Below are 27,734 nucleotides of genomic sequence, written 5' to 3'. Positions count from 1 at the left end.
ATTTATTGTAAAATGACCACTTCTATTAACTGACCAGTCAGGACAGACTGATGCTGATATCTAAAGAGCAATACAATGCTGAAATTAAATAAAAAAAAATTGAATAAAAAAATCTTTAACACTATATTAATGTTTTATACTATTAGTTAAATAGAATATTAGTTAAATATTTTACACAAAATGTTATTTTAGGTTTTAGAATATGAGTATTAAATTATATTTATTAATATTATATTATATCTAATGTTTTACACAGTATTTACAAAATTCACAAGGATTTTTTTTTGTATTTTATTTATTTATTATTTATTGTCATTTATTAATTATAAAATAACAGCCAATAATCAGCCAATCAGACACAGGGCAATGCTGTTAAATGCTTAAAATGTCCAAATGTCAGATTCAGATTAACCGGCCTGAGTGAAATACATTTTACACATTTATACTCAAATGCCATCTTATCCTCCTACTAAAACAGCAAAGACAACTTTGACCTGTTAAAATCTCTTGTAGTATGTCCTGTGTATAAAAGTCACAGTATGTTTCTTTGAAAAAACAAGCAAGAGGATAAAGTTATTCACCTTTTATTCCTTTATTGAACAAAGTCTGCTCAAAAGCATTTTGAAAGTAATAAAAGAGTGTATTTCTTTTGTATTCTTTGTGTGAGAGAGAAGCAGAGCGAGAGAAAGAGACAGAGTTTCAACAGTTTTATAATGCATCTAATAGAGTGTGTCTGGTTGTACTTGGCAGTCACTGTGGCAGCCCAGAAACTCATTGACCTCTCAGCTCATCTGTGCAGAGATGTGCTCAGTCTGAGGAGCTTCGCTTGAACACCGCCGTCTGCCTGCAAATGAAACACACAGCACGGTTTCAGCAACAATCGCACATATACATAATTTAAAATGGCCCTCAACCTGTGGTATTTCAATTCGAGCCGAAACCACACATTTAACATCTTATTAGAGGGTTTTAGAGATTGGCGCTCGACTCATCTGTGGTAAACCTTCATATCGGAAATAAATAAGGGCTACATTTCCATATGAGGCACAATATGCACAGTTGTTTTGCGAACAGACGTAAACATTCCATGAAAATACCCCTGCAATTACAGTGAATTTAAAACTCACTATATGAGATGCAATGAGGTTTTCCTGCATTGATGGATTATTTAGCCAGCTTCAAGAAAACATGTCAGCAAAATGTGACCTGGTGGCTGAAAAAGTGCAGACAAGCTTAATCATAGGATATCATATATTCAAATCAAATAGTGTCCATACACACCATGTCTGCTCAGTATCTCACAGTGGGATGGCCAACATGAAGGTTGCCACCTTTGGGAGACACACTGCTGAGAGAAAGTGACCTTGGTGATGCCGATACAAATACTGCCACAGTGTACCTCATTGTCGCTTGCAAAATGAAATAGGGTACAGAGGGCTTGGGTTGTCATGGCAACACCTACAAAGCAAAGTAGAGGGCGCCAAGGAGTTAAAGAGGGACAATGGGAGATTTGGAGCCAGAATTTCATTTGCATCAGTTTACAGACTAGATCTAAATGACAACACTAAAGTGAATCTCACAGGCGCTAATGGCTGTCTGACAGCGCATGGTTAAAATTAGGCAAAAAAAGACCATACAATATTGATTTGACTTGCAACAGCACATTTTCAAGAGATTATGACAGTTGTGCAAGAAATTGAAATGTGAAAATGAAATGAAAATGTTGTCATCTATATGCGGCGCATTGAAATGGAGGGTGAATGCAATGGCAGCAGTGCTCTCAAAGATGGAGTGTGTTTTCAGGTGACTGTCTGGAAGCCTGCCGCAGTGTCTGAAAGACTCAGACATCAGCCAACTCTGATCACTCCTCAAGTGTGTGCTTGCAAATACGTGTGTGTGCGTGTGTGTGTGTGTGTGTGAGAGAGAGAGAGAGTGTGTGATAGAATAGAAGAGAAAGGGAAAAAGGCAGATATAAAAGAGCTGCTACCAAACCAGCTGTTGTGTCCTTATTTGACTCTCATTAAGTAAATGGAGACAATAGCTTCGACCTCAGGAATCGCTCATGCAAAATCTGTCAAGAAATTCCCTCACTTTGAAACCTTCCTTGACCTCAATGGGAGTACATATTTAATGCATCACTTAAATTGGGTAGAATTCATGCCAGCTCTGCACTATAGAAATTACCCGCAATTCATGACTCATACTGTTGCTGCTCTTGGTGGTAAATCACTGTGAAAGTCCACAATCAAGACCTTTTATTCAATTTATAATTCCAAATAATTCAGATTGTGATTTCCCAAGAAAAAGGTTCAACAAGCCTAATGATTTACTGCCAATTTCTTCCACAATTTAATTTGTAATTTTCACAGTACATAGAAAAGAGCCTACTCCACAGTTTCATAAATCACTCACCATCTCATTACCAATATCCAGCAAGCTGTAAACCATCAAGTTGGATGTTTCCTACTTTGAAACCCTCACTATACCTCTGAACAGAATCCCAAAGGTACACAGTTCCAATTAAGTCCTCTTTCCAAAGTCTTATTTGACTGACACACAGTGGCTGGTTTTTACTGGGCATGCGCATCCAGCTGAGTCTACTGGCTTTGGGCTTACTGTGCAATGCCTGACTATTTTGTATTCATGGCGGATGACTATATTGCTACTGTTGCTGGGGGCTCTCTGGAGCAAGCACCTATTAGCTGGAAAACTACCATGGTTTGGAGTGAAGTTTAATAAATATATAACAGATACAGTACGTAACTGGATGTTTAGCGTCAGAGGACAATCAGTTTTGTTGAGGTTGCATTTTTTAGATGCTCCTCTATTCTTCTCTAACTCATTCTAGAGAGTCAGGGATTTAATTTTTTTTTTTTTTTTAGTCAATCAAAATGATGTAATCAAATACAATACTTACTGTGTGTGTGTATATATATATATATATATATATATATATATATATATATATATATATATATATATATATATATATATATATATATATATATATATATATTTCTTTTTCTGTCTTATTAATAGCAAAATCTTACTCACCCAGTGGCTTTATAATTACACATCCACAATACATGTGGGCTAATGCAAATGGAAAGCCAGGTACTGGAACAGAGAATTATTAATATGAATTCAATATAAAGCAACCGAATGCCATTAGAACTGTCTGCAGAATTATGCTATTAATCCATAAATGGTTTGAAGACTCACTTACAGCTGTCATAAACCCAGCAATGACACATTGAAGCAAAGCAATTATCCTCAGAACTGGAGTCTGATTGGATACTCTATAGATGAGTAAAATATTTGAGTGACGGCAATAAATCCAGCCTGCTCCTAAGATAAAAAATACATTCCCAATCCACCTTCATTGTTCACAGACATCACATGGACAGTAATGGAATATACTGACCTTTTCCATTTTTTACTTCCATTGTACATCTTGCCTCCATGATAATTCCATAATAAAGGAGCCAATCTGCTTTTAATTAATGTGCCAGAGAACTTCTTCGAAAATTATTGAAAACAGAATTTGCCCTCCATACACTCTCGACAATCTTTGTCTCTGCCAGTATAGTGTAATAGTAACCATATGCCCAGCAGGATGCAAACCAAATGCATTACCTACATATTAAATTCCCAGTAAATTCTCCTTTTGATATGCCTTTTAATGCATTAGCTGTGCTTGTGAAAGAGCCACAAAATACATCTTGTTTTACCGAAACTACATATAAGGAACATGTACATTTGGCTGCATTTAATTAGACTTTTACTACAGTATTGTAATAAATTTATGCTCTCATATGAGCACTTTTTAGATGGAAAACCACCTAATCAGACACCTTAGCTGCCAGATGTGTGGTATTTCCCAATTTCCAAACCGGTTGTGCCCCAATATTAAAGTGTGTGAGATGTTACGTCAAGTTATGTCATGTCAAGTTCAGAGTTTAAAATACAGAAATAGCCTGTGGGCTATTCACACTTGTCATTTCCAATCACTGTTTTAAGGTAATCCCAGGTTCACTTGTTTTATGTTTCAGAATGTTCCTACTTCATTCTTGGTTAGTTTTTTTCCCAAAGTATACATATTTGGAAACTAAAGGTTACCATTTATATTTGCAAAATCAAAATAATAATTTGTGACAAAGGCAGTACGTGAACCTGTGGAACCTGGAACCTATGTTTATCTGTGGAAATGCATTTAGTCATTAGGAAATGCCACATGAAACAATATCAAACCTTTTTTAAATTATATAAACTACAATAATATACAATCATTTGTAGTACAAGAGTAGGCATATACATTTTTTGCCCTCAGATGCTAAAGCAACACAGTGTGTGAAAGTTTCTGTGACTCTTTAAAGCTCATGAATATTTAATTAGGTAAGCAGTGTAGAAAAGTACTGCATGATTGGTTGTGTGATGATAGATAAATCTCTATACATTTTTAGCACTGCATTGTTTTACATAGTATACTTTTTTTGGAACAACAATTAGAGGGTTAGCATCACAAAATCCTTGGTTAACCCTGCTCTAACCCAGGATTAACAGCCGTGCTAACTCTCTTTTAAAAATAGAAGTGTTTTTTTTTTTTTTTTTTTTTTTTTCTGTTTGGTGTGTTTGAATGGATGTTGTTTTGTTGAATTAAAGACAATAAAAAAATTGATCACAAAAAAAAAAATAGAAGTGTGAAACACTTCACCCAGGGTTAAAAGTGGCGTTAACCTGGGATTTAAAGGCTCACCCAGGGTTAAGCGCAGTGTGAAAAGCCCATATATACAACACAACATGATTAGTATGTGCTAAGCAGACAAACAGACTGTTGCAGTTTGTGAGAGAGGATTTTTTGAAGAGGTGCTAAAGCCCTCCACCTGTCTCCCAAGCTCCTGACCCGTGATTTTGAAGGAAGAACTCACGAGTTAGGGTCTCAGGGAACAAGAGGAGGGCAGCCATAACCAGCTAAGCCTATCTCTTTTCTTTCATCAGAGCTGAACTCAGAAGCTCCTACATTGCCAAAAGTTTGTGTCTGGTTGCATCACGTCTGCTTTGTGTCCTACAGCATCACTGTGAAAAAATATTTGGAGGGAAATTTTCCCTGCCTTTATTAATCGCACAAGCTGGAGAATCTTCGCAAGTAAAATACAAAGACATTTGCAAAAATATGCATGCAATGGAAGGCAAAATAACAATAGGATGATGGGACAGAAAAGAAGAATGGAACAATGACAACTTGTGAGACTTGTTTCCTCTTTGTCAGATTGGACTTTCGATAGACAAATGCCCTCTGCTCTGCAGTCTTTGGGTGTGGAGAGGAAACACATCCCCTCCCCACCTCCATCTCAGAGCCAGACAGTCAGTCCTTCCTCTTTGTTGTCTTCTCTAAGTCATGACAGACTTGCAATCCCGCAGACAGCCAGCAGAGGCTCAAGGTGCCTTGTCCACTTAACAGGTAGGACAAAACGACCTTGCATTGCAGTTAGATACATCAGACAATAGCTTTAGACACAGAAAAGACAGAACTATCCCCAGCGAAAGTCTGCAATACTTTCAAATAGGCTGCATCGGACACTCAAACCCGATTACGATTACGGTGCATGCACCAAACTGCCTCTAGACAAAGCTGTCAATCGGTTATTTGGAGGCGCGACTAGTTGGCAACTGCATACAGATGTGGCAAACATCCGAACGGCGAACCCCACCCCCGCTTTTACCTCTGCCGCCACTATTCAGTACGCTTAATGAAATCTCTCCCATCTGTGGTGGCAATTCAGTCGCTCACCCCAGCCAAAACATGAGTGATGTTATTCCCCTCACCTCTCCCGGCTCCTCCCCCAGTCTCCTCCCGCCCCCCCACACCTCTGGCCCCTGTCCTCCCCTGAGGCGGACGAAGAGGGGAGCGGATCGAGGTGATGCTCCTGGGAATGAGTAGATTATTATCAGCGTTCACAATTTACCTCTGGCTTTCCGAACAAACGAGACTCCATCGCTGCCACCATCCATCTCTGAAGAAGAGAAAAAAAATCAGATTTGGAGGTGAAGAAGAGAGTAGCTGGGTGCTGAATCAGACGCAGACTGGTCTTAGGAGGGGGGCGGTGGCGGACTGGAAGGCGCAGGTTATTCCCGCCCCGGCGTTCGCTGCCATTGGCTTGTGGGAGACATCCATCACCCTGTCCCGCAGTGGCATGAGGCTGCGGCGCATGAGTGAGGCGACCACTTCTCTTCAGTCACAAGGCAAATGGCCGGTGGCAGAAAAGTGAAGCTGAAGATCCAAGGAAAGACCTCACAAACTCAATATCTTCCTGACAGTAATCAACCCCCATTCCCAGCTCAGGGGACACTAACCTTAATTGACCGAGGAGAGCAATAAACCATTCGCACAAAATATTCTGCGGTTGGTCTGGATCAGTCGCTGACATGTTCTTTGAGAAATTAACTATTAAGCAATAAATTACACCACTGCTGATAGCATGTTATGGATAAGTCTATGCCTAATTCATCATTAAGTCTAACATTATAATGCAAACATTGAGAATAGCAGAGAGGGTGTGTGTAACGATATAATGACTTGCGGAACAGCATATCCTGTGGTTCAGTTCATTCCCCATTTCATTAACACTCCTGCCCTATGCAGGCATCCTCGGAGGAGCGCAGCGCTCTGAATGTCAGTATATAATCTCCACTGCCCCAGAAGGAACACAGCCATTTCTACAGCAACACATAATTCAAGTCCAAGTACGCTTGGACTCCAGACTGCAGACACTGGAGACTCTACAGGGCCGAGGGACTTTTAAAGCAAATGAAATCAATGCGGGCCTTAAACTAGTGCCTGTAATCAATCAACTCTATTACAGCCTTTGCCTTAGTGTCTGGATGCTGCTGACCCCCATTTTCACCTTTGGACATTAAGGATGCAGTGAATACATTTCCAGCTTCACAAAGCTTGTTAGTCCTTGTGCAGTTGAGTGTTATGGTTCTACAGTGGCCCTACAAAACCATAAAATGAATGTGCTCTTTAAACACTATATCGGGATTGTGCAATATTCAAATTTCAATTCATAAGTGTATCTATGTTTGTATGTAGTAAAAATTTGTATGTGTATATATATATATATATATATATATATATATATATATATATATATATATATATATATATATATATATATACTTTAATTCAAATTCTAATTGCAAGTCAGTACCCTGTTTGCTACCTAAATTCAAATTTAAAAGGCATTCTCAATTGAAATAAAAATAGCGCACAATCCTGACCTCTACTAAGATTTATTCTCTGCTCTGCTAAGAATATCTTCAAGAACATAAAATCTGTCTAGTAAAATTTCTCTGAGTTGAGATTGACTGTACTGGCTGACAGTGTAGAGTGTAGAAACATTAATAACTATCATGTCTTGTCACACCAAATGACAGCCTACTCTGTCGACGCTGCCCATGCCCCTGGTGCTCAATGCTATCGATTTCTCTTAGGGGTCAAAGGGCGAGCCGGCATTGATCCATGAGACTCTCTGACAGCACCGAAAGGACCAGCTCCAGACAAATCAATGACATCTCAGCGCAACACATATGCATTATGGTTATTTACTGGACATGAAGCAAAAGCAAGCTTTATTACTTGTCTGTCAGGTACAGCAGAGCTAAGCAAAATTCATATTAGAGCTTTAGAGAAAAATCCGTTGGGCTTATGAACCAGCTAAAGGGTGAACAGATGAGTGAAAAAAAATCCCCTCATGGAAACTTGTTTGGTTGCCACTGAAATTATGAGTAAGGGGCAATTGCTTTCTTGTAGTTTTTTCAAGACAAATGGACTGAGATGCAGACAAATACAGAATCAATTCTGTTCACCCTGTAGTCGAAATATGACTCTCATTCTAGTGCAGCATTCACCAAAGATGGATGCATGAAATTAATTGTAAAAACAGAGACATCAAGGAAGCTAACAATAGGCCTTGGTATAATAAAACATTCAATTTCAGAATATTTTATCGATTTCAGCTGTGATTGAAATGATTGGCTGCAGCTTCTAACAGACATAATCCTCAATGACTAGCAAGGTTATGCATGAATCTTTAATTATTTAAAGGATATATAGAAATCCATATCTCAGACACACACTCAAACGATTCAAATACTCATTCCAGATAAAAATGCATTACATCATAGTACTTTATTTGCCTTAAGATATTTATAAAAGCAGACTAAGTCTCAAAGTTTTCTTTTAGTTTAGTTTTGGTATCTGTATGCTGATCGGTGGCTTGTGAGCTCCAAGGAAAGCTAGAAGGTTGTACAGTTAACTCCCAGGGCAAAATTCTAAACCATACAACCTACTACCTCAACCTGGATGCACACAGTCTCGGTTACGTTCATCCTTTTAGAAGAAGTTTACATAAACGTCAGTCGATAATAAATTACAATAGACAAGTTAAATTGTAATAGGCAACTTTAATGCCTGGCAAGCAAGGAAAAGAGTGCAATATGCACAGAAAAGCAAAAGCAGGCTGGCCTTACATGTTGGACGATTTTCTACCACAGAGACAGAGACCCATAGAAACGAGCTTGTGCCATTAAACTTATCACAAGATCGGATCTACGGGTTAATGACAAGTGGCTGCTCATTTAATCATGGACTTGGAAAAAGACTCCAGTGATTGTCCTACACTATTTAGAGACATAAAGATTTATGTTAATATCCAGCACATCAATGTATGACCTCCACAAAAATCTCCATTACAAACAAGTTTTTCCTTTAATTTGGGCCTTCAATGTAAACATGCAGCACAATGCAATGTAATGCAGATAAATATACAAACTACTCTTTTGACATGTAAGCAAAGGTCTGAGTCCATTCAAGAAAAAAATCTTTCAGTTTTCCTACACGAACAGAAACCAGTAAAATTGCTAGATATAATATAGAAATAAGTAAAATTGCAAAGATATGAAATATATATATCCAATGCAGAAAAGCACATAATTATTTTGATGTTTTGGCCAATAACAGCTATATAGATGACATCTAAATTTTGATGACATTTATTTTGTGTAAAATAAATAAATAAATAAAATGCACCGCAATAAAATCAATAGCTTTAAATGCCAAGCACCGCAACATTATAACAGAAACAGATTTGAATGTTTTAAAGATTATGTTTAACAATTTGATTCTTGTTATTAAGAATTAACTCCAATATCAGCTTATTGCATATCCAAAAGAAAATAATAATAAAACAGTAACCGGTATTGATAACCATTAATGATGGTTAGGGTTGGGGAGTTTGATGCAAGAGCTCAACTTTGTTCAAAGAAATGGCTTCACTGAGAAAAAAAAAAAGTAGGTAGCTCAACAGATCATGTTTCCCCACTAAAATCTTTGACAAGTTCAGTGATTGATAGCACAGAACTCTTGCCTAGTCCAAAACCTCAACAGTCTTTCCCACTCATGAGTCACTGAGGTAATGTTGCTTTTTCAAAAATTATGCCAGAAATTCAAATACCGGCACACCCTGGGCTGTCAAACTCAGTTCTGTTAGGAAAATAGTGGATCTCTCTTTCTAAGCTGAGAGCAAAAGCTGCATCTTAGCATTCCTTTTAGTAACCCTAACTAAACCACAGTTAGCTACTCCTAAAAATCAAACAGCATTGTAATGACAGTCTAAAGACTCACTAAGTACAGTATCAGTTTCATTACCTCTTGACCTCTCACTTGACTGACAGTTTTTGCAGAGCCAACATTGTATGAGCTCACAGTGGTAGACAATGTTGGGCTTGGAGTGAGAAATTTACAACCACCGTCTGAGCTCTTTACTGTTTTCCATAACAAAACATGATGAACTGAAAACATCTTCCACTGAAACGGCCATGTAAGGTCAAACGTGGCTCTTTGATTTTGTGGTTAGCTTCCAAGTTTAACCTTGCCCATAAGCTGGTTCAAATTACCAGTAAATTTAAATGGAGCATAGTGAATAGGAACCAAGCTATGAGGCTTTGCAAATAAAGAATGTGGACATGTCAGAATATAAAATAACATTTCATGCTCCCCACACCAAAGAAAAACTCAGGTATCATTAATAGTCAGCATGTATATATCTGTAATATAGAATACAAGAAGATCGGTTTGCCTTTTAAAAGTGAGGATGCTTTGATAATTCTTCTGTGAGAATAACATTTTACAGTTTTGGCAGTTAAAAGGACAGTTCGCTCAAACACATAGTCTATCATCATTTAATAATCCTGATGCCATTCCACACCATATGAGTTTCTTTCTTCTTGAGAACACAAATACAGTGAAGGTGAGTGGTGAACAGGGCCTGTCAAGCTCAAAAAAGGACAATATGTTCTATAAAAGTAACATTATTTTCAGTTTTGTGTGAGGAACATTAGCATTCATGTCAAACAAGCGTGACAAAATATACCTTGAAGACAATGCAAGTTGCTTTAGATAAAAGCCAAATGCAAAAATGTTAATACACTAAAAAAAAAAAAAAAAAAAAAAATGGTGTAGGATTTATTAAACAATTTTCACTCTGAAATTGCTAGTAAAGTTTACAAATAATTACAAAGAAATGGCAAGTAATTGAATTAAACATCAAATTTTGAAGTAAAAAGACTAAAACAGTATTTTCTTGTAAAACATATTACAATAATCTTTGTAATTTCCAAAAAATCATTTTTACAGTGTAGAACAGATGGCAATTTAAGTCATTATGGTCACCATTTGCTTTGATTACAAGAAAATGAACAATGAAACATTTTGCTAAACAACTTTTTTTTCTGTCACACATGATTACATTACACTTTGACTGACATGGAATGATGGCAGAATTTCATAGTTAGGTAAACTAATCTTTCAAAATGTACTTGCATAAAAGTTTATTTCACCTAGCCAGTTCCATTCTTTGTAAACAAAGATTAGCCTAGAATTTGACAAATCCTAGTTCATTTATGAACAATATTTCAATGTATCATAAACTCCATCCCTTAATTAGCGGATTTGTACTTTCTGACATGTGAGAATGGAAACCTAGACTGATCGATTAGTTTTATACCAAGCATTAACAAAAGTAATGAAAGCAAGGACAGATAGGGATTGCTGTGGCAGTTTATCTGAAAAAGCTAGATATTTTTTTGGCACACGTGAAGTGAACTCAATGGTGCCATTAGTCTTAAACAAGCAAATGCGAGCAGCAGCTGAGTGGGGCCCCTCACGTGCCATTTGGCTACAAGGCAGTGTTACATACGTCGAGAAGTCACTCAGTTCATAGCAATTACTCAAACATATGACAGGACTCATGACTCACACACTGCACCGCATTTTGCTGAGTGAAAACAAGACTTGTCTGAATCTTATTAAATTCATGGAGAAAACTCTGACAGATCCACCACACTTCTCACTGCAACTCTTCAGACCTGACCTAAAAAGGTTTACAGAGAGAACCCTTGCCACAGTGTGATTTAATTCTCAAGCTGTTTGGAGAAAATATTTTAACTGAAAGCAGGAAAAGGCTTGTTCTTTCAATTATTTAAATAAAGCCCCTATGCATTAATAAAGTTATTTATGATCCATAGTGGTCAATATCTAGTTAGTATTTCACTAGCAATGTGTATTTAGCCTTCACCTGTCTCATCAAACTTGTTTTATTGAATATTCCTTTTTGCCAACTTGTAAATAATTAATCAAAAAGTGAAGATCAACTAATAAATTTAATCATTATAAAATACATTAGGCCAAGAAATGATGACAAAAACAGGTCCTATGCCTGTTTGAAATTTAGCCAACCACATTGAGCCAGCCCACTCTAGACAAATTGAAGTTAGGTTATGGGCAGTGCCTCTTTGTAATAATTCATAGGCAATTTTTACAGTGTAATGCACCTGTGTGTGGTTGGTCAGGAGGAAGTTGTGGCCCGCGGCACGTAAAGACCACTGACAAATGGTGCACTTCTCCAGATGCAGAGATGTCAAAGAGAAAATCCCTCTCTTGCTTGATAAGTAGTCAAATCTGAACCCAGACTCGATGTACAGCGACAGGAAGTAAATATCCAGGACATGCTTTTAGGACTGGACACCTAAAAATACCAGAAGCAAACTCAGCCTGCTTCTTTGCAGGGAATCAGAAACCAGAGTAGTTTGACTCCTGAACAAATGACTATTTTGAGCCAGTTCTTTTTCATGAATTGAACATATACAGCTCTTAACTAACTGTGAGACTTAAATTAAGGTATAGTTCCTGACTGCTGTTTACATCACAATGTGTAGTTGAAAAAGACTGTGAAAAGTAATTACAAAAAAACCTTTTGCAAGAATTGTTTTAAATTTATTTCATATGTTGGCGATATTTTTGGCAATGATATATATATATATATTTCAGAGGTAAATCAATAACAATTACATTTTTAACAATATTTCAAGTGTAATTTATCAGATTTGTTGCATTTTGAATCCAATTTTTCTTTGTAAAAGGCAAAAAGTTGATCATACTGATTTCAAAGCTATAAGGATTCATTATTCTGAATTTACATTGAACCAAAAACTATCAAAACATCTTATTTGATAATTCAGTATACTTTATTTTTGATAAAACATCCCATGTTTCGGTAGTGACTGCACATTTCTGGTGACAATAATGCTTTGGTAGCGACCACATCACAACTGAATTTTAACTTGTATACTAAAACACTAAAACATACAAAAATACTAAAAAAACTGCATAGCTGTACTAAAATTTTGTTTATTTTCCCCAAATATGAGGATAATGTGTTCCCTTTTGTCATTACTTAAACAATGATGACATGTTTCGGACATGACTGTTTCGGTAGTGATAATTTTATGGGATAACACCCAAAAAAATAAAGATGTCACTGAAACTCCACCCAATGTTTCAGTAATGACTGTTTCGGTAGTGACAATTTTAGATACTTTTGAACCTATCTCAAAGATGTTAATCAGCACATGGTTAGCTAGCACATTTCTGAACAGTTGTACACACATAAAAATTTAATTATATGGAATAATTCCCAAAAAAGTGTGCTTAATTGCAGAAAAAAAGGTGTTCGATTGCACACAGATTTTTCAGACTTTTGAACACATTTGTCTCTAAATAATAGGGACTATCTGCTCACCCTGTAGCTATGAGAGAGACACACATAAATATTTCCTGATCATAAATGTAGGGGCGTAGTTAATTTCAGTCTCAGCAAATGGACTAAAACATACACTGTTTCGGTAGTGACATGAAAATAATTTACAAAGATAATATAAAACAAAATTTTTTTTGATCTTCACTTTTTAAAAGAATAAAAAATATATTTTTAAAAACAACAATGGAAAAAAAAATCAAAATCAGTATTATGATTTTATATATATTAAGCTTATAAATATTTTAAATATTATTGTGGGTTTCAATAGAAGGATTTGAATACTTAAATGCTTTTAAAATGTGTATTTTGGTTGTAGGAGAGCAATTTGGGACAATTCGGTAGAATGGCTATGTATGTATATATGGAGTACAAGAAAATACTGTTTCAGTCTTTCTACATCAACGTTTCACCTTAAATTCAATGTGTTACTTGCTGTTTCTTTGTATTTGTAAAATTTACTTGCAGTTTCTAAGTAATATTTTTTCAAAGTTGTTTCACACACACTGAAAAAATTCAGACCAACACCTGTGTTTTTTGTCTCACTGCCCTTCATTCATCCATCCATTTGTGTCAATTTTAAGCAATTATTGCTTTGATGGATGATTGGATGAACTGAGGCTAGGAGCCTGAGGCGTGCAGGGAAAGGTCTTTTGTCAGCCCCTGTGGAAAGGGACCTGATAGCGCTAGTTCGAATCAAGCAGAGATTTGCTGGGAGAGGCGCCAAGAAAATGACTTTGTTTGACCCAGCTGCCAATCAATCTTCCCACACAGTGCCAGACTAAACACGGTTAGAATTTTAGCGGGACTTGTTGGCAGCAGTTGCTGGATAATTGAGGGGAAAACTGGGGTCCTGTTCGGGGAGAGATACATGAAGCAGCAGTAAACACACACTCACCCCAGGGTCTGCGGATACATGACTGTAAAATAGTCGGAAGTCTGCAAAAGTTACATTTTGGCCTGAGATTTATAAAAGCTGGTCATCACAAAGAGATTTCCGTATTTATAATATAATTAGTTTGAGGTGTCATGGTCATGTTTGAAAACGTATATGTTAATTATTATACAAAGATAAGCTTTTTTTGTCATGTTCATTTATTTTCCTGTTAGAACATCCTTATATAAATGTATAAATATTCTGACAACAAAAGCTTAACTGGTGATACAAAAATTATTACATGTTTTCAAACCTGAGATAGACAGCTTTCCTTTATTTTATTAAAAATATATATCTCAAAAGTTTTAAGGCTAATATGATGCAAGTATATATTGATCATTTCTCACTATATAAAAGACTACTGCCAAGCACAATATTAAATGATTATGAAAAACATCAATACTTTAAGAATTTCAAATGATCTAGGCTTGAAAATAACCATAAGCATCAATATGGCTAAATTAAATGTTTATGATTAAAGTTTATAGTTTTTTTATTTGTAATGTTCTAGGTTATATAGAGCATATATAACCAGCAGTGAAATGTGAGTCAGGTACGCTCCATGGACATTGCAATTATTAAAGAATACAACACAGATGAAAATATACATAAATATAGCTATGAAAGAATGAAATAAAAGTAAACAATAAAAATATAAGAATAAAATATATAAAGAGATGTATACTGTAGAATTAAATATATAGTGGAAAATAATGTGCATGAAAGGAAACTGTAGTCTTAAATAATGAGATACACAGGAATGTACAAGAGGCAAATGTGCAAACAGGTTGACACTTTCAGTATGTCAATGTGAGGTAGTGAATGATGAATATCTTACTGATAAAGTGAATATTAAGTGGAGACATGAAGATGTTAAGAGGCTGGTTTTGAGTTTAGGAGCCTGATGGCCTGGGGTAAGAAACTCCTCCTAAGTCTTTAGGTTTTTGACATCAGGCTACGGAAACGCTTACCATATGGCAGCAAAGTGAAAAGATGGTTACTGGGGTGAATGGAGTCCTTGATTATTTTAACAGCTCTGCTTTTGCAGCGTTTGAGGTAGATGTCCTGCAGAGAGGGGAGAGCAGACCCTGAGATGCGCTCAGCTAAGCGCACAACTCTCTGCAGGGCTTTGCAGTCATGACTGGAGCTGTTCCCATACCACACTGATATACACTGAGTCAATACACTTTCAATGGCCCCTGAATAGAAAGTTTTCAGGATTGCAGGTGAAACCCTGAATTTTTTTCAGCTGTCTCAGATGGTACAGTCTTTGCCTGGCTTTATTAACCTGTGTTTGAATGTGTGTAGTCCAAGTCAGGTCCTCGGAGATGTTTACACCGAGGTACTTGAAGCTGCTCACCCTCTCCACAGGGGTCCCGCTGATCATTAGAGGAGTATAGGGCTGCTGCTGTCTCTTCCTGAAGTCAACAATCAGCTCTTTAGTTTTGTTCACATTCAGAGAGAGACAATTGCCTGGCACCATGATTTAAATTTCTCTACCTCATCCAAGTATGCGGTCTCATTATTGTTGGAAATGAGGCCCAGAACCACAGTATCATCAGCAAATTTAATAATAGATGTGGAGCTGTGGGAAGACACGCAGTCATGTGTGTAGAGAGAGTAGAGCAGGGGACTCAGGACACAGCCCTGTGGGGCTCCTATGTTCAGGGTGATGGAGTTAGAGGTGAACTGGCCTACTTTCACCACTTGAGGTCTGCCGGTGAGGAAATCAAGAATCCAGTTGCATAGTGAAGAATTCAGGCCGAGGTCCATGAGTTTAGAAGCTAGCGTGATGGGGACTATAGTATTGAAAGCTGAGCTATAGTCGATAAATAGCAGCCTTACATAGTTCCTGTTATTGCTGTCAATGTGTGTGAGAGAAGAGTGCAGGATGTGAGAGATGGCATCATCAGTGGATCTGTTGGGGCGATAAGCAAACTGAAGAGGGTCCAAAGTATCCGGGATGGAGGAGCTGATGAAGTTTTTAACCAGTCCCTCAAAGACCTTCATGACTATTGATGTGAGGGCAACTGGACGATAGTCATTCAGGCAAGAGGGGTTATTGTTCTTTAGTTTTTGAAGGAGGTGGGAACCACCGATGTAGCAAGAGACTCATTAAAAATGGATGTAAACAAACCAGCGAGCTGATCAGCACAGGACCGCAGAATACGGCCAGAAATCCCATCAGGTCCGGCTGCTTTCCTGACATTCACTCGCTTTAGAGCCCTCCGAACCTCGTCCTCAGACACGGTGATCACATGATTATCGCTGCTCTGACTGCTGTTTCCTGACGCGCTGATCGGCAGACTCGCGCTGCTCAGATTGCTTTCAAAGCGGCCGTAGAAAGTGTTTAGCTCGTCAGCCAGCGACGGATCTGCTCTCACCTCTGCAGAGGATTTATTTCCAAAGGCACAGATGGTTCTTAGTCCTTGCCACATGCGTCGGGAGTCATTGAGCTGGAAATGTGACTCTATTCGTTCCCTGTATCGGAGTTTGGCGGCTCTTACTGCGCGTCGGAGAGAGCATAGCACGATGCTTTGTACTCACTCATGTTTTCCCGACAAAAGACCGGCGTTGTAAGCAGCAGTGCGTTTGTTTACTGCTGCACGGATTGTACTGTCCACCCAAGGTTTCTGATTAGAGAAGGTCCTTATAGATATTGTATCCGTAGCTTGTTCGGCTAGCGTGTTTACAAAGCTTAATGCTACATCCGTGAACTCGCTGACGTCAGATGAACTTGCCCGAAAACATGTCCCAGTCTACGTCATCAAGAGCCGCCTGTAGCATGGCTTCTGAGTGGGCGGACCAGCGCGTCACCACCCTCTTGCACCGGGGTTCTTGAACGAGCCTTTGTTTATATTCCGGTGTGAGGAAAATGGCGGCATGGTCCGATTTGCCGAAAGCCGGTAGTGAGCGAGCTTTGTAGGCATGCTTAAACTGAGTGTAGCAGTGATCCAGTGTATTCGGTCCTCTGGTTGGACAGGATACATGTTGATAATAATTAGGCATAACCTGCCTGAGGTTGGCTTTGTTAAAGTCCCCAGCGATGATAACAGCAGCGTCAGGATGTTTGTTGATGTTGCCGCTGAGCGCATCGTGAAGCTCGGACAAAGCCAAACCGGTGTCAGCTTGTGGTGGGATGTAGACAGCAGTAACGATGATCGATGAAAACTCCCGGGGAAGATAGAATGGGCGGCAAATAATAGATAAATGTTCCAGATGAGGCGAGCAGGAGCGCGACAGAGTGGAGATATTCCTGGGGTCACACCATTTCTTGTTAATCATGAAACACACTCCTCCACCCTTGGATTTACCGGCCTCGGCTGTCCTGTCCATCCGTAAAACAGAGAAGTTTTCAGACGGCGTTACAGCAGCGTCCGGGACCGAGGGCGTGAGCCATGTTTCAGACAAACAAAGGATGTTACAGTCCCTAATGTTTATTGGATTATTATCCTGCCATGATTCAAAACTGAAAATAAAGTTCTGAAGGGTTGAAACTAAGTGTTCGAAAGCTCAAAATCTTACAAAAAAAAGTTTTGCAAGATCGAAAAATAAGATTTGCAAGCTTGCAAAATGTAAAAAAAGAAAAATATCTCTGCAAAACATTATGTTGTTTTTGAGATTTCCTTCTTCAGGACTGCAACATTTTTTTTTTACGATGTTGCACAAAGAATTTTTCAGATTTTCAAATTTGTCAGTGTTCTCCCACTGTATTAGTTTGTTTTCCAGGTTTGAAACCTTGTAAATGGTGATCTGAAAACTGGAGTGCGAATGTGTGAAAAAAAGTTTTGAAACTCTGAAAACAGAGTTTTGCAGGCTTGCAAAGTGGTAAAAAAAAAAAAAAAATCTCTGCAAACATAATTTTGTTTTTGAGTTTTCCTAGTTCAGAAGTGCAACACTCTTTTTTACGGTGTTGTGCAATCATTTTTTCAGAGTTTCGAATTTGTCACTGTTCTCCCAGTGTATAGTTTGTTTTCCAGATTTGAAACCTTGTAAATAGTGATCTGAAAACTGGTGTGCGAACAGGTGAAAAAAAGTTTTGAAACTCTGAAAAATGAGGTTCGAAAGGGCGAAACTTATTACATTACATTACATTTGCACTCCTATTGCAGACAATTTTTTCAGAGCCGAGTTTACAACACCCACTTTGCGGAGATACGCCCATACAGTTGCGAGCTTGCGACTCACGTGATTTTTGGCAGCGTTGTCACGCAGCTCCGCTCTGAAACTCTGAAAACTCAGACTGAGCGAAAATGAAGGTTCGCAAACTCGCAACTTAAAAAAAAGCCTGGAGGGAGGGCCTTCTGCTCTTGGCCAATGCTTTGCTGTCTGCTGACGTACAGTCCAGTCACAAGTCGTATTTACTGGAAAGGTGGGACTGACCGACTGTTCCGCCAATGACGAAAGCGCACAGGATACGCAAACAGAGGATGCACGGATCTCTGGCCACAGGGCGGTCTCGTCTAGAGCTGCAAGAAGAACCGCGTCCATGGTTGGATAGCGTCCGGTCCGGTCCAAAAATAAGGCTACCGACTTGTCGCGGGAATTCACTATACAATTGCCAGTAGCCACTGAGTTTACCACTGATAGGCCGGCGGTGCATCAGTATACACACTCACCTCACGCAGCGAACGACTCACTTTCCGCAGCCGGAGACACTTTCAGCTCACTTCTTCTGAAAATGCACATTTATTATTTATTATTACATTTTTTTTGCCTCTCTCTGCTCACATACTGTATTTGGATGCAGCTAAATTCTAAAAAAAAAAAAAAAAACTGTTTTCATTTATATATTTTACTGTTTCTGTTGTCAGACAATGAATATGAAATAGTGACCATCTCTCCCTTCCAAAACATTAATCTGCACAAAAATCCTGATAATCGAGCCGTCGTCTGATGAAATCAAATACACATACAGTAAGATAAAAACAACAACTGTGCTGTGATTTCGGCTAGACTTGCAAGTAAAATTAGAGAAGCAACATCATATGCGTCTCTGTGCGTCTGAACACAGCAGACGCACAGAGAGAGAAAGCAAAGACCTCGCGCAGCAATAACGGCAAGTCTCAGAAACTAAATAGGCCTAAGGTTTGGGCAAACCCTAAAGATTTGTCGCTAGGTGCTTATTTGAAGAAGAAAAAAACTTGCTAAAGGGGTCTGCAAAGGTGCTAAGTTGGCAACACTGTACATCTCCAGGCCATGGTGAGGTGAGTGTGTATATTGATGCACCGCCGGCCTATCAGTGGTAAACTCAGTGGCTACTGGCAATTGTATAGTGAATTCCCGCGACAAGTCGGTAGCCTTATTTTTGGACCGGACCGGACGCTATCCAGCCATGGACGCGGTTCTTCTTGCAGCTCTAGACGGGCCTTGTGGCCAGAGATCCGTGCATCCTCTGTTTGCGTATCCTGTGCGCTTTCGTCATTGGCGGAGCAGTCGGTCAGTCCCACCTTTCCAGTAAATACGACTTGTGATTGGACTGTACGTCAGCAGACAGCAAAGCATTGGCCAAGAGCAGAAGGCCCTCCCCCCAGGCTTTTTTTTAAGTTGCGAGTTTGCGAACCTTCATTTTCGCTCAGTCTGAGTTTCAGAGTTTCAGAGCGGAGCTGCGTGACAACGCTGCCACAAATCACGTGAGTCGCAAGCTCGCAACTGTGTGGGCGTATCTCCGCAAAGTGGGTGTTGTAAACTCGGCTCTGAAAAAATTGTCTGCAATAGGAGTGCAAATGTAATGTAATGTCATAAGTTTCGCCCTTTCGAACCTCAGTTTTCAGAGTTTCAAAAACTTTTTTTCACCTGTTCGCACACCAGTTTTTCAGATCACACTATTTACAAGGTTTCAAATCTGAAAAACAAACTATACACTGGGAGAACAGTGACAAATTCGAAACTCTGAAAAAATGATTGCACAACACCGTAAAAAAGAGTGTTGCACTTCTGAACTAGGAAAACTCAAAAACAAAATTATGTTTGCAGAGATTTTTTTTTTTTTTATCACTTTGCAAGCCTGCAAAACTCTGTTTTCAGAGTTTCAAAACTTTTTTTCACACATTCGCACTCCAGTTTTCAGATCACCATTTACAAGGTTTCAAACCTGGAAAACAAACTAATACAGTGGGAGAACACTGACAAATTTGAAAATCTGAAAAATTCTTTGTGCAACATCGTAAAAAAAAATGTTGCAGTCCTGAAGAAGGAAATCTCAAAAAAACAACATAATGTTTGCAGAGATATTTTTCTTTTTTACATTTTGCAAGCTTGCAAATCTTATTTTTCGATCTTTGCAAAACTTTTTTTTGTAAGATTTTGAGCTTTCGAACACTTAGTTTCAACCTTTCAGAACTTTATTTTCAGTTTTGAATCATGGCAGGATAATAATCCCATAAATTTTATTTTGGGTTTTTATTCTTGGTATGAGATCGTCCATCTTATTCTCCAGAGACTGGACATTGGCGAGCAGAATGCTCGGTAGAGGAGGACTGTGAGCTCTTTTTCTCAGTCTGTTGCGGACCCCAGCACGTTTCCCCCGCGGTGTTTCTTGATCCGTCGCCTCGGGTGGTTATTCAGGTGGCCATTGTTCATCTCGGTGTTCCGGAGAATCTCAGATGGCCACGATGGGTTGGAGGATAAAGTGTCCTGGAACAGGTTAGTGAAGCGGTATCCAATGTCCAAAAGTGTTCCTTTGTCGTAAGTGATCAGTGCAGAGGTTATGTGTGCAAAAAGAGAAAGCAAAAAGTAGGTAAAAAAGTAAATAAAAACACAATCTAAGCGGAGCGACCTGGACGGCGACCGAACTCAGCGGCGCCATCTTGTTTCGGTAGGTTCTTTTTTAAAGCATTAGATCAACGTGAGCAAAAAGCTTGTGAAAGCATTCATTAGAATTCCCTTCAAAAAATCAAATGGCATTTCAGTTTAATTACTTACTTTGTTAATTACTTTCCTTGTCTGCGGATCAACTATGCTTAGCGTTAATTGCTTACCATATGTGTATGTTATCCATTAGAAGCCGATTCCCAGTAAAATGAGGATGGTGAAAGGCAAATGAACTAATATGATACCAACTGCAATCTGTACTGAAATTGTGGTCTTCTCTCTCTTTCTCTCTCTCTCAAGGTCTTTCAGTTCATCAAGGAGTGAGCAATATTGGTCTTCATCTTGAAATGATATAAATTTAATATAGAAAACTGACTCTTTGTTTCTAAATATTTAAAGTTGTTGATTTGCAAAAGTCTGGAAATTTCATAAGATTGAGCCAGACTAATGTTCACAACTCAGTTTCAACAGCTGGCATGTAAAACTGAAAATTCCCTCCATTTCATACTATTTCTATATGCAATCCTTTTTCCGGGAGCCGGAGAATGTCACATGATCCAGTAATGGTGACTCAGTATTGAACAATACCAAACAGACTAGCCAAAACAAACTAAACCAAAGCTGATCAAACAAGAATATTTGTAATCCAACATTAAAAGCACAAAATCAAATCAAAAGGTTCAAATGTTGTTCCATTCAAAAATATATATTTATAAATAAATTAAAAAAATCTATTTATAAAATACAAGTGATTATGAACACTTGATTATCAAACAAGTAACACATCTTTTACAAAAGTTTCACTAAATTAACAAATATGTCAAACAAATATTAATAATAATAATACAAATAAAATGTATTATTATTATTAGCATAAACTGCATAGGCCAAACAACATGCTACATGGATAGCATGACAGGCTGAATATAAATATTTTCGATTTTGGAAACTCATTAAAGCAGCAGATATGTGATTTGCATGAAACACCTCCAAAGAACAATATAACCAAGTAAAGAATTCTATACAGCGAAAAATAGTTCTTGATAAGTAGAGTGTTGTGAACCTAAGGTCCAGGAGAACCACTTAAGAACCTTCATATTTTAATGCAATGCAACCTGTGCGCTTACCAAGTTTCTAAAAGTCGAATGACTCATGAACACCATTATCCCTTGGCCTTTTGATCCATTCTAGATCACAGCAGATGAAAATATCCGTTCATTCAGATTCTGAACAGCACTGCTGTTATTGCCGCAGACTGCTCTCACTAAAGAGCACCTTAGTGCGAGACTGCAATAAAGAATAATGACCACATTACCAAACATGCTGGTGGCACCATCGTAACACCACTGGCAAGCAAAAATGAGGACAGAAATAAAACGGTGAACCCCATTTTCAAAACCACAGAAAACTCATTGAGTTCAGGACATCAATGGAAACTGTAAATGCATTCAGGAAACTCAGGCTCATATTTTGGACTCTGCCTGGACCACAGACACAGACACTATATACTTAAGTATGCACCTTAATTCTCCGATCTCTGAAAGCATTTACCACAGCACCACAATGGGTGAGACTAAAATGTCTTGTGGTATAGTAAAGCGTGGAACTTAAATGCCATTCAGAAGGTCATCATGAGAATGGGGTTTTTAAAAATAAAATAAAAATAAAGATCTGACCAGCCATGCATTGACTAGATCGACAACAGCTGCTTTGACAATGGTTGGGAAAAGTATTTAATCTACATCAGAAAATAAAAAATAGTGAGTCACTAATCTAACCAATCTTTCACTCAATATTCAATTTCCTAAACTAACTGTTCATTTTAAATTCTGAATATTATATATATATTTCCTCTTTAAAATGTTTTGTTGATTTGTTCCTCTTTTCTATTTTATTATTTTTCTGTGAAATTATTACCATAATACAGTATGCATAAAATAGATGTACAATTTATATTTTTTTTTTATGTATAATGTTGTATTTTTACAATTCAGTTTGCAAAGACAAAACTTATTGATTAACTAAATCACAGTAAAGAAACTTCCTATAACATCTGATTATTTAAAAACTCCTGTTCTCTCTTTCTCTACTTTCTGTAGCATACACTTTGCATTATGTACTGCAAATATTAATATTACTGCAAATATGATTTTAGTTGTTCCTCATTTGCATAAAAGTGTGCTAAATTACTGATTATAAAAATATACAAAAAGTTTTCCTTTTGGTATTATTAGTTGCAGATTTTTTATTTCTAGATTTGTGAAAGAGAAAACAATTATAGCATGCTATCATTTTTTTTGAAATATTATTTTGTCTTTCACAAATGTAGAAATACAAAAAAGATTTAATGCAAATTATGAATGTTTCATGTCTTTGTTAAAACTCACAGTTCCATTGCTTAGCATGTAGGAATCTGTGCACACCACAGGCTCTGTGGCAGGCAAAGGCAATGCAAAGTGGGATCCCTCAACACTACAGCTAATGGAAACAGAGTAGAAATGCATCATAATGAAAGCTGGGGTCAAACGAGGGGAACGATTCCTCAGGCGTGGAATCAAAACAAGGAGCCGCATGAAACTGAGACTCAGATTTCACTGCTGCACAATTCGATTGTGTGATACCACTCAGTGCTACTATAATATTCATAATTACGGTAACACAATGAGAAAGGAGTACATTTACTTCACATGATATAATGTGATCAATGCTTGTTACAAACAAACAAGATTCTGAAATTACAGTGCACTGAGATCATGAATTATATGGGAAACATGGATCTAAATATTTATCTTCTGCTTTGCTATTCAAGCATTAACTGAAACAAAGTGTGGAGTTTGAAACATGCATGAAATTGCATTTGCTTTAATTAAATAAAATGATGTTGATTAATAACTTAATGGAGATTTGCATTATAGTTGTATGTATGGTTCATCATTTTCATCATGTTTTAAGCTCCCTATTGATGGTGCTCAAAAGTGTGATGAAATGAGTTTCTAACAAACTCATTTCTATAGCAACAAAACCTCTGAAATGAAATCAATCTCAGGACAGGTTTAAGCTTTATTCTCTTCCTCTATTCCCCCAGGGAGCAGACTCCAAAACTGAAATCACTCCAGGGAGAATGGGAATAAATGGTTATGATCCAGTTTTATGAAAAGCAAACCAAAGAAACTTGCAATCAGAATCAGAGCCATTAGAGCAAAGAGCAAGACTACAATAATAAATATTTGCCAAAACCTAATCAGAGTGAAGCAGAAAAGCAAACCTTGTCTTAATCATTTTCCAGGTCAAGTATACTCCTCAAGGACTGTGAAGGTTCAACTTGGGGGTATTTTTGCATTGCTCACAGAAGCAAACTTGCAGCTTCCACATAATGTAGGAGAAAAAAAAGAACTCAAAATGTATGGAAAATATGCAAAAGCCAGAGTTAAATTAAGGCCAACTGTTAGGGAAGTGGAGCATGTAGATTCCTGCTGTTTTGGACGTTCTATCCCTGCTGTGTTACATGGCCTCAACCCCTTTTGTCTAGGGTTAACCCGTTAAATCCCACCAAAGTGGCTATTCAGTGGAGTGCCATCCACCCCAGGGGTTATTGTGACTGGCCTTTGTTAAGAACAATAGACGTAAAGAGGATAAGACACCAACAGTACTTTCTAACTTCCCCCAAAGTCTTCTCACTTTCTCTACACTGGTAGGGCAAGTGCCTGGAGCGATTGATCCCTTCTTTGCCATTTAACATTAGAGATCTCATTTGTTTGATCCCCAGTTCACTGAAATTACATTAAATAGCTTTGTATTTTTCATACAAATGAAAACGGTGCCTTTAAAAAGTGTCTTTTCTGTGTCTGGAGCTTCTGTTTTAGTCAAAGGGTTTATTACAGAAAAACAGAGAGCAAAAATGGACAAAAATTCTGCCTGTCTAGATGAAATTTAGCATATTTAATAAACTCTGTACTCGCCTGGCCAGAACCACAAATGAATGAAAACAATCAATGCAACCTCATATCCAAATCCAAAATAAAGATACAAAATGCATCTTATACTTGTAAGCATAAAATTATTTTTCCTTCATTTTCTTTAACTGTTTTTTTATCAAAAAAAAAAGAAAAAAAAAAAAGAAGATATAATAACTTATTTTAATCCTTAATTGAAATCAGTGTGAAATTAAAAACAGCCTGTCGTTAAATAACAATACTGTAAAGGTCTTCTATAAAATCACAGATTTAAAATAAGTTGAGTGCTTGGACAGTTTGAGCCTTCCCTTTAATCATGGGTCACTGGTTAGAAAATATATTCTCGCTCTTGCCTCCCTCTAAGCAGGTGAACTGAGCTCGAGACTTTCCCACGATCCCTCAGTAAATCTCTCTTTGCTCTGCCCCTTTCTTCTGTCCCAGCCATCTGTCTATTTTTTAGAGTGTGTCTTGTAGAGCAAGCGTCAGCCACTGGGACAAGTCCAGCATTCCAAAACAGATTTCACCACAACATATCATCAGAAATACAAATATTTTGATCCAAAACATTAAAATGCATTACTAAAAACGTTGGAATACCTAATGATCTCGCTTTCTTTCTGTCCGTCTCTCTTATTAGAAAGAAACCCGTGGTGTTCTGACAAGACCGAGAAAAGGGTATTTAAGAGGTAAGCATATTTTTCATAGTCTCTGTGCTTAATTAAAAAGATTCACTATCAAGCATCAACCTCTTCTAATATTATTTTCTTAAATAGAAATTTGACTAATTAAAGTAGCACATAATACATCCAATGAGAGAGAAAAAAAAAATTTAAAAATCCACATCTGAGCCAAAAGATTTAACCAAAATTGTCAAGAATGTGATAAAGTAGGCAACTGAACACAATAACACAACATCTGCGATGTATCCAACAACATTTGACCCACGCTCATCTTAAAGATTTTTACATGGCTTTTTTAAATGAAACCGGACCCGTCAAAGCAATAGCCTAAATAATGCCTTGCTTTAATTTTTTTTTTAATTTTATAAATAATAACACAGCTATGTTACGCAGTCATGTGACATAAAGTCGCCCATCTGTCCTCCTTCATTTCTCCTTTCTCTGGTGAGCAGCCCATGCACTTATCATTAGAGCGTTAAAAGAAGCACGCCTGGTGCCGCGGGTCTCCTCCTGTGCTGCCTTCCTTCTAAACGAGTGACATTGGCTGGCTGAGAGCATGAGAATGGAGCCTTTTGAATAGCAGGATCCTCATACTTGGATAGTAACCATGGAAGCAGATGCCTACTCTCTTTGCCCTCCTTACCTCCTTGCTCCCTCAATGAAAAGAGGGCACGCCTTGCTTTCTTCTTCCTGACCGAACTTGCCTGGCCCTCAAAGGGAGCGATTGAGCAGGTCACTGGTCTAGACTTGTTTGCATGGTCCACGGAACAGCCTTGAGGTAACCCTTGCTCCCTGTGCGTCGCACCAGCGCAGACTGCTGGGGGGGACATCGGAGATGTGAATTTGAAAAGGAGCTCCATCCGATTTTGCCTTTGTGCCTTTTCCCTCATCGATCGGCTGAATATCGAACCCTCTGTCTCTGCATGTGTGAAATGGATAGCTTAGTAAGCATTTTTTTTCTAATCAAGCTCACGTTGTGGGCCAACTCTCTCAGTTTTTCTCTCTCGTATTTAGCCACCACTCACACTCGCTCTCGAACCCTCCCTCTCTCTCTCTTCCCTCTTTCTCCATTTCACTGTTTTCTTTCTCCATTTCTCTCTCTCTTTTTCTTTTTCTTTTCCTCTTTCTCTTCTTTCTGCTTTCTCTTCCTCTTCTACACTTCTCTACGCTTCTCTCTTTTGATTATCTGGGACGTTTAGATGAGCATGTTGTGATTCTTCTTATCAATGTCATTTTTTAAAATCTGTTATTGATCCTGAAGTGATTTCAGCTTTGTGTTACCCTGGATTCTGCATGCTGCTATACAACTGTTTGCTTTTTCAGTTTCAACTGGGATGACCACCAACCACAGAGGGACTTTTTAGACCATTAAAAAAAAAAGGCAATTGCACTGCCTTTGTTTCCATTCCTTCTTAAAACATGCATGGATGACAAATGGAGTTTTTTTTTTTTTTTAACATTTAAATATTTAATGTGAAATAATGATGACTCATTAGGTGAGTATAATTATGTTCTCATATATTACATTTAGTATTACTGAATTTTTAAATCAGCTGATGTAAAAGATAAAATGAAAAAAAAATCTGCTATTTAATGTATCTAATTGAAATATTTATGTTGCGTATGCTGGCATTAAAGCTGTGAGTCTTTGAACTTATCTGTGCCTCTCGGCACTTGGACGTGTTGCAATTATTGTGGGATTATTAGGCTTTCATTGTGTACATATTATAATGAAATTTCTTGAGTGCTGAATTTTGTTAAACACCACTGAATTATTATTAGAGTTACTAATGAATACAATGTATTCTTAAATACATTGTTTTTATTAAGAATTTAGGCTGTGTCTGTTCAGAGACAGAGAAAGACAAGTATTAAAAATACGTAAGATAATTTTAGTGATACTAAATGTCATTCTTTAATAAAAAAGATTCTTAATATATGATTCTTAATTATGTGTTGAAATTATGTATATATAGACTTGTGACTATATATGAAAATTATAAAGAAGAATGTGATATAAACTCATCAATATAACATCATATAAATGATATAAATACCAAAAGCATACTACATAGCACAAAGAAAATGAATCATATTTTTCTAAGAATATATGACAACACAAATGTAGACTATGGTGACACATTCTAGAAAAAAAGAATATGGCAAACATTAAAACTGACACAACTCAAACTTTATT

General features: G+C 37.6%; 1 long non-coding RNA gene across 1 annotated transcript; it reads right to left on the bottom strand.

Annotated features, from left to right (window-relative positions):
* Positions 1 to 568: 568 nt before the first annotated feature.
* On the bottom strand, positions 569 to 27,734 carry LOC122147721. The gene is made up of 2 exons (XR_006161790.1): positions 26,181 to 27,734; positions 569 to 844 (listed from the first exon to the last, which is right to left on the bottom strand). It is a non-coding gene; the product is annotated as an uncharacterized LOC122147721 (long non-coding RNA).

Source organism: Cyprinus carpio, chromosome A15 (assembly GCF_018340385.1).
Source record: "Cyprinus carpio isolate SPL01 chromosome A15, ASM1834038v1, whole genome shotgun sequence".
Classification (NCBI taxonomy): Eukaryota; Metazoa; Chordata; class Actinopteri; order Cypriniformes; family Cyprinidae; genus Cyprinus; species Cyprinus carpio.
This window is presented reverse-complemented; position numbering and strand designations above follow the sequence as displayed.